Consider the following 6000-nt stretch of genomic DNA (forward strand, 5'->3'; position numbering starts at 1 on the left):
ATCATTAAACAACCTGCTTTTGAATAAAATCTAAATGAACCAAACTCTTTAGCAAATGTCCATTTTGAAAATTTAGCTTTTTGATTAATTGTATATTTATAAGTTATATTAGCTTCCTATTCTGCTGTCACAAATCACCACAAAGTGAGTGCCTTAAAAGAACATGAATTTACTATCTTATAGTCTGAAGGTCAGAAGTCCAGAATGGATCTTACAGGGCTAAAATCAAGGTGCTAGCAGGACTGGTTTCTTCAGGAAACTCTAGAAGATAATCTGTTTCTTGCTTTGTCCCACTTCCAAAGGCTACTGGCCTTGGTTTGTGGCCCCATCACTCCCACTTCTGCCTCTTGTCATTATATTACCTTGTCTTCTGACTCTGACACCTCCTGTATCCCTTTTATAAGGACCCTTGTGATTACATCAGGCCCAACTGACTAATCCAGAATGATCTCCCCACTCAAAATCCTTAACACATTTGCAAAGTCCCATTTGTCATGTAAAATAACACTTATGATTCTAGGGTTTAGGATGTGGGACATCTTTGGGGAGCTCTTATTCAGCCTATGAAACAAGTCAACTCTTCCTTTTTTAGCCATGTGGTTCTAAATCTTTCTGATTAAATAATTCAACTTTCCTGACTCATGAATTAAGTACTATGTTGCAAAATATGGAGTCTTTTTTGTCATCCAAGGTTTTCCATTGCTCAGAGTGATTAATTTGAACAGTGAGTTTTCACTGTGGAGTATTAAAGATGCAAATGGTGCAAAGCTGTGCTGTAACCAGGAAGGAAAAGCCTCCAATGGCACGGACAACCTCAGAAGAGAGTGGCCTATGGCAGAGAGCTGCCTAGTGCTGTCTTCCAGTGGGAAGGAAGACTTGGGGCCCAGAAAGCAGGGCTGGGCTTGTCTGGGAGGGGTGTCATCATGGGGAGATTCACTCTTGTAAAATTTCCTCTCAGTTCCACCAAAGCACTTCCTAAGACAGACTGCATCCAGAGTAATCACAAGATGTTAGGTGAGGCTTTAAAAATCATGATGTCTAGGCCTCTCACTTTGCTGATGAGGAAACTCAGTTCTGCAGAAGTGAGGAGACTTTCTCAGGGTTTCTAAGCAGGACTGGCAGAGCCAGGACTGGAACCCAGCTCTCCCACCTTGCCACACCATGTTCTTTGCATTCCACGATGGTACCGTCTACATAAAAGAGGAACATATCATTCAGCCAAGACCCAGGGACTCAAGATTCTTATATTCTGATCTTTGATTATGAAAGATTAAAGATTCAAATTTCCTATACCATTTCCTTTAAGTACATGCTGCAGTTTACCTAAAACTGTTCTGCTCACAGCCTGAAAGCAAGGGTCAGTCGTATGGCCAGTGTCTCTTCACTTCAGACTTAATTAGGGTGGGAGGATGGACACCTTCACTGTCCCATTTTTGTTTTTTCTCTTGTAGTTATTGCAGCTCAAGGGACCAATGGAATGCTGACTATTTGACTTGGAGGTTTCAGGAGTCAAATGTGCTTTGATCAGTGTGATACATTATCTCCAGACATGCAGTTTCACACAATCATCAAATTAATTATCAGGGATTCCAGCTTTTCCTATTGAATCTTCACCAAATTTTAGTGGCTCAATCCCTGCAGGTTGCAATGTCCAGCTCTTCAGCAGTGAGTAAAGACCATCCAGTGGAGAAAGAAGGAAAAATGTAGTTAGTGTTCTAATTGATAGAGCATTTACTTCCTCTAGCCTGGTTCACCTAAACAAACTTGTAGTCAGAAACTCATCACTCCCCTAACTAATCCACATATCTATTTGCCAGGCACCTTTTGTACAGCACTCTTAAATCCCAAGAGCTTTTGTGATGGGGACGCTTTTTAAGGAATCCGTCAAGAATTGGAAAGGGGTCTTAATGCTTCCAAAGTCAGCAGCCCATTGTTGAAGACGATTGAAGAGTCCCATCCCACCCTCCTGACTTCCATATGCATTCTGACAGTGACATTATTCATGCCAAGGTGAGGTCAGTGGCCGCACACCCCCAGCCATGACAGTAGAGAGTGGCATTAACTTTGAACTTCACCCTCCCAGCTCAGAGCCAGGGCTACCCTGAAAGCTGTATCTCAGAAGGCTGCACAAAGCGGCAGGTGTTTAAAGAAGCAAAGAGGCAAAGCATGTTGTTAGGAAAAATTGTCCCCAAGCCCTGAATTGGCCTTTTATCACCATCACTCTGGCTTAAAAACCCCTGTAATGTGTGGCTTTCAAAAAGGGGGAGATAAGTTTAGTGGCTGATGCCCTGCCAAGAGCTTTATAATGCATAGAATAAAAAAAGATGAAACGTTTCTCCAGCTACATTGCTTTCCCTCCCCTCCCTGATTCCCTTCCCTGGGGGGAGAATCATAAACACAGACAGCAGAATGACGCCCCTTTATTATTCTTCTGAGCTCTTTCTCTGCAGATGACCTATAGAAGTGATTTAACATAGAACTGTTGGAGTTCCCACACTTCCGCGTGTTCCTCCGGCCGAGGCTGGTTGATTTCTTTGGGGTGTTATAACTATGACCTGCTCCATTAAGTAGCAAACAAAGTCCAGCTGGATATATCAAGCTCAGCTGGACTCTTTGCTTTCACACAACCTGCTTGATTAGGAGAATCGCTGTGCCCTTGTCACACGGCGCCTCGTGCAGTCTGCAAAGATTGGGCTGCCATTGATTTCTGCATAATATGGATTCACACTGCCTTTCCACAACAGCGTGGCTTTCACACCCCACAATAACCTGGCAAGGATTGTTTTTTCTTTCCAATCTTCTGCTGCTTCAGACTTACACTGGGGTTTAGTTCTAAAAATTTGTCACTCCTAGAGGTAATGTGTGGCTTATTACCCAGCACTTTACGACGCATTAATTGCGGCTTGATTTAGACATTTCCCATTTGGTGACTTAGTTACAATTGTACAAACATGTCATGCTCTAAGTCAATAACGTGGGAGCAGAAAAAGAGCGAAACAACTGTGAATGCCTTGTTCTTCTCATGGGAAGGACCAGGGCAATTGTTACAGTAACATGATGCTATTTGTTTACTGGGAAGGGGTGTTTATCTAGCTCCTTTCCTTAGAGTTGTTATTCACCCTGGACCAGTTGTCTTCAGTAGCCTTACCTTTCATTTCTATGCCTATTTCCTTGTTAGAGAAAAACCCACGAAGCTTAAAAATTAGTTCAGCAAGGTAGAGAAGTTTTATTAAACACGCCAAGATATTTCACATAATATGTCAATCAAGGGGACAAAATATGGCGTTTGGTTAGCCAACTCTTACCCTGATTCCATTATGATTTTAATTTAAGGCTCCTTTCTTACATGATTAAGGAAGAATGAGTCAGAGTCATTTCAGTGTTATGTACATAGTGATTATTAGTGCCTATAATGAAAAATTGAAAAATAACATAAACTACCAGAATATCCACTGTAGAAATCTAACAATGAAGATGTAATAAATAAATTATGGCTTATTCATACTGTGGAACAATATTCAGTCATTAAAATGATTTAAAATTATATTTTATTAGATGTTATATTATTTAGTGAGAAAAGTTACAGAACGAGTTTATATTATAACGCCATCCTTTCCCTGAACAACAACAACAAAATACTCTAAAGCCGAATGTGGTGGTACACATCTATAGTCCCAGCTATTCAGAAGGCTGAGGTGAAGGCAGAAATAAAGATGTTCTTTGAAACCAACGAGAACAAAGACACAACATACCAGAATCTCTGGGACACATTTAAAGCAGTGTGTAGAGGAAAATTTATAGCACTAAATGCCCACAAGAGAAAGCAGGAAAGATCTAAAATTGACACCCTAACATCACAATTAAAAGAACTAGAGAAGCAAGAGCAAACACCTTCAAAATCTAGTGGAAGGCAAGAAATAACTAAGATCAGAGCAGAACTGAAGGAGATAGAGACACAAAAAGCCCTTCAAAAAATCAATTAATCCAGGAGCTGGTTTTTTGAAAAGATCAACAAAATTGATAGACTGCTAGCAAGACTAATAAAGAAGAAAAGAGAGAAGAATCAAATAGATGTAATAAAAAATGATAAAGGGGATATCACCATCGATCCTACAGAAATACAAACTACCATCAGAGAATACTATAAACACCTCTATGCAAATAAACTAGAAAATCTAGAAGAAATGGATAAATTCCTGGACAAATACACCCTCCCAAGACTAAACCAGGAAGAAGTTGAATCCCTGAATAGACCAATAACAGGCTCTGAAATTGAGGCAATAATTAATAGCCTAACAACCAAAAAAAGTCCATGACCAGATGGATTCACAGCCGAATTCTACCAGAGGTAGAAGGAGGAGCTGTTACCATTCCTTCTGAAACTATTCCAATCAATAGAAAAAGAGGGAATCCTCCCTAACTCATTTTATGAGGCCAGCATCATCCTGATACCAAAGCCTGGCAGAGACACAACAAAAAAAGAGAATTTTAGACCAACATCCCTGATGAACATTGATGCAAAAATCCTCAATAAAATACTGGCAAACCGAATCCAGCAGCACATCAAAAAGCTTATCCACCATGATCAAGTGGGCTTCATCCCTGGGATGCAAGGCTGGTTCAACATACGCAAATCAATAAACATAATCCAGCATATAAACAGAACCAATGACAAAAACCACATGATTATCTCAATAGACGCAGAAAAGGCCTTTGATGAAATTCAACAACCCTTCATGCTAAAAACTCTCAATAAATTAGGTATTGATGGGATGTATCTAAAAATAATAAGAGCTACTTATGAGAAACCCACAGCCAACATCATACTGGATGGGCAAAAACGGGAAGCATTCCCTTTGAAAGTGGCACAAGACAGGGATGCCCTCTCTCATCACTCCTATTCAACATAGTGTTGGAAGTTTTGGCCAGGGCAATCCGGCAGGAGAAAGCAAGAAAGGGTATTCAATTAGGAAAAGAGGAAGTCTAATTGTCCCTGTTTGCAGATGACATGATTGTATATCTAGAAAACCCCATCGTCTCAGCCCAAAATCTCCTTAAGCTGATAAGCAACTTCAGCAAAGTCTCAGGATACAAAATCAATGTGCAAAAATCACAAGCATTCTTATACACCAATAGCAGACAAACAGACAGCCAAATCATGAGTGAACTCCCATTCACAATTGCTTCAAAGAGAATAAAATACCTAGGAATCCAACTTACAAGGGATGTGAAGGACCTCTTCAAGGAGAACTACAAACCACTGCTCAGCGAAATAAAAGAGGACACAAACAAATGGAAGAACATTCCATGCTCATGGATAGGAAGAATCAGTATCGTGAAAATGGCCACACTGCCCAAAGTAATTTAGAGACTCAATGCCATCCCCATAAACCTACCAATGACTTTCTTCACAAAATTGGAAAAAACTACTTTAAAGTTCATATGGAACCAAAAAAGAGCCCTCATTGCCAAGTCAATCCTAAACCAAAAGAACAAAGCTGGAGACATCACGCTACCTGACTTCAAACTATACTACAAGGCCACAGCAACCAAAACAGCGTGGTACTGGTACCAAAACAGAGATATAGACCAAAGGAACAGAACAGAGCCCTCAGAAATAATACCACACATCTACAACCATCTGATCTTTGACAAACCTGACAAAAACAAGAAATGGGGAAAGGATTCCCTATTTAATAAATGGTGCTGGGAAAACTGGCCAGCCATATGTAGAAAGCTGAAACTGGATCCCTTCTTTACACCTTATACAAAAATTAATTCAAGATGGATTGAAGACTTAAATGTTAGACCTAAAACCATAAAAACCCTAGAAGAAAACCTAGGCAATACCATTCAGGACATAGGCATGGGCAAGGACTTCATGTCTAAAACACCAAAAGCAATGGCAACAAAAGACAAAATTGAGAAAAGGGATCTAATTAAACTAAAGAGCTTCTGCACAGCAAAAGAGTCTACCATCAGAGTGAACAGGCAACCTAT

The sequence above is a fragment of the Gorilla gorilla genome, chromosome 17, assembly GCF_029281585.2.
Source record: "Gorilla gorilla gorilla isolate KB3781 chromosome 17, NHGRI_mGorGor1-v2.1_pri, whole genome shotgun sequence".
NCBI classification, from domain to species: Eukaryota; Metazoa; Chordata; class Mammalia; order Primates; family Hominidae; genus Gorilla; species Gorilla gorilla.